The sequence below is a fragment of the Somniosus microcephalus genome, unplaced genomic scaffold, assembly GCF_052327205.1.
Source record: "Somniosus microcephalus isolate GS21.2 unplaced genomic scaffold, FLI_Smic_1.0 unresolved_chr5, whole genome shotgun sequence".
NCBI classification, from domain to species: domain Eukaryota; kingdom Metazoa; phylum Chordata; class Chondrichthyes; order Squaliformes; family Somniosidae; genus Somniosus; species Somniosus microcephalus.
This window is the reverse complement of record NW_028225183.1, coordinates 36,905,764-36,907,949: the sequence shown is the minus strand read 5'-3', so window position 1 is coordinate 36,907,949 and position 2,186 is coordinate 36,905,764.

The following is a 2,186-nucleotide window of genomic DNA, read 5'->3' as shown; positions in this document are numbered from 1 at the left end:
AGAGTGACTGGGGGGAAGAGAGAGAGCGACTGGTGTGAAGAAAGAGAGCGACTGGGGGGAAGAGAGACAGCGACTGGGGGGAAGAGAGAGAGCAACTGGGCGGGAGAGAGGGAGCGACTGGGGGGAAGAGAGAGAGCGACTGGGGGGGAAGAGAGAGAGCGACTGGGGGAAAAGAGAGAGAGAGAGAAAGACTTGGGGGAAGGAGCGAGCAAGAGAGAGACTGGGGGAAGGAGAGAGCGAGAGACTGGGGGGAAGGATAGAGAGAGAGAGGGGGGAAGGAGAGAGAGGGAAGGAGAGAGAGACAGAGAGAGAGAGGGAAGTTGAGAGTGAGGGAACGGGCTTGGACTCAGAGCCCAGTGGGTGAAGGGCGGCCGCCATTTTGTGAGGTCGGCGGGACGGTTGAGACCACGGGGAAGGGCTTGGACATTGAGCCACGGGTGAAGGGCTTGGAACAGTTGAGCCCAGCCGCGTGTGACCATGGGTTTATATTGCGACGACTGTGTTATAGGACAATGAAAGCCAGCTACCCTCCGACTGAGGAATCCAGGAGCCTCTTTCTTAAGGCTATTAATCTGCGATTTAATAATTTCAAAATACTGTTACTTGTTCCACATTAAAATTTTATGCAGTTTAAAATACTTCTAACATTGAATATAATTCTGGTTAATATTTGGCATCCAGGTGTAGTCTAGTAATGCTTGAAGTCTTACGTTGCAGCTTCTGGCCGACTGTGTGAATGAGAAACTCAGACATAGTTTGATGCTGAATCTTTGCTGGTTGTTCGAATGATGCCAATAAATCTGTATCCGTTTCTGTGACTTTCTTCTTAATTAGGAAATGCCCCTAATTGATGAAACGCCCGACTCCTCCTACCTCTTCAACACTCCCCCTCCTCCCTCTTCAGCCCCTCCCCACTCCAACCTCTTCCCCCCTCCCCCTTCCTCCTTCTTCTCCCTCTTTCCCCCCCTCCTCCCTCCCGCTTCCCCCTCCCCTCTCTCCTCCCTCTTCCCCTTCCCCTCTCCTCCCTCTTCTCCCCTCCCCCCAATCCTCCCTCTTATCCCCCCTCCCCTCTCATTCCTCTCCCCCCTCCCCCTCACCTCCCTCTTCCCCCCTGCTCCCTCTTCACCCCTCCCCTCCCTCTTACGCCCCTCCTCGCTCTTCCGCCCCCCCCCTCATCCTCCCTCTTCTCCCCCTCCCCTCTCTTCGCCTCTTCCCCCGCTCCCCCTCTTTCACCCCCTCCCTCTCCCTCTCCCCCTCTACTCCTCTCCCCCGCTCCTCCCTCCCCCTCCCTCTCCTCCCTCCCCCACTCTCCTCCCTCCCCCCTCTCCTCCCCACTCCCTCTCCCTCTCCTCCCCCCCTCTCCTCCCCCCTCCCTCTCCCTCTCCTCCCCCTCTCCCTCTCCTCCCCTCCCTCTCCCTCCTCCCTCCCCCTCTCCTCTCTCTCCTCCCTCCCCTCTTCTCCCTCTCCTCCCTCCCCCTCTCCTCCCCTCCCCCTCTCCTCCCTCTCCTCCCTCCCCCTCTCCTCCCCCTCCTCCCTCTCCCTCTCCACCCCCTCCATCTCCTCCCTCCCTCTCCCCTCTCTCCCTCTCCCTCTCCCCTCCTCTCCTCCCTCTGCCTCTCCCCTCCTCTCCTCCCTCTCCTCCTCCTCCTCCCCTCTCACCTCTCTCCCTACCTCCCTACCTCACGCTCCCCCCTCCCTCCCCCGCTCCCCTCCTCCCCTCCCCTCCCCACTCCTCTCCCTCCCCGCTCCCCTCCCTCCCCGCTCCCCTCCCCTCCCCGCTCCCCTCCCCTCCCCGCTCCCCCCTCCCCGCTCCCCTCTCCCTTCTCCCCTCTCTCTTCCTCCTCCTCCCTCCCCTCCCCGCTCCCACCTCTCTCCTCCCTCCTCCTCTCTCTCTCTCCCCCCTCTCTTACTCCCTACCTCTCTCTCTCCCCCCTCTCTCTCCTCCCTCTCCCTCTCCCCTGCAGAAGGCCCTCAACCCCGCTCCAATTGCTCTTTCTGCCCCGGGGCCCTGGCCTCGGCACCTGGATGAACGCATCTCCCTTGGACGCTTTTGCGGCCTTCGGCCGTCACCCTGATGCCTTTTGGCCGAGGCGAACACCCGCAAAGACATGAGCCCAGGCCGATTCCAGCGCCCTGGTCAGCTCGAGGTCCGCAGCCGCCGTTTCGGCCGCAAGCCCACAAAGCAC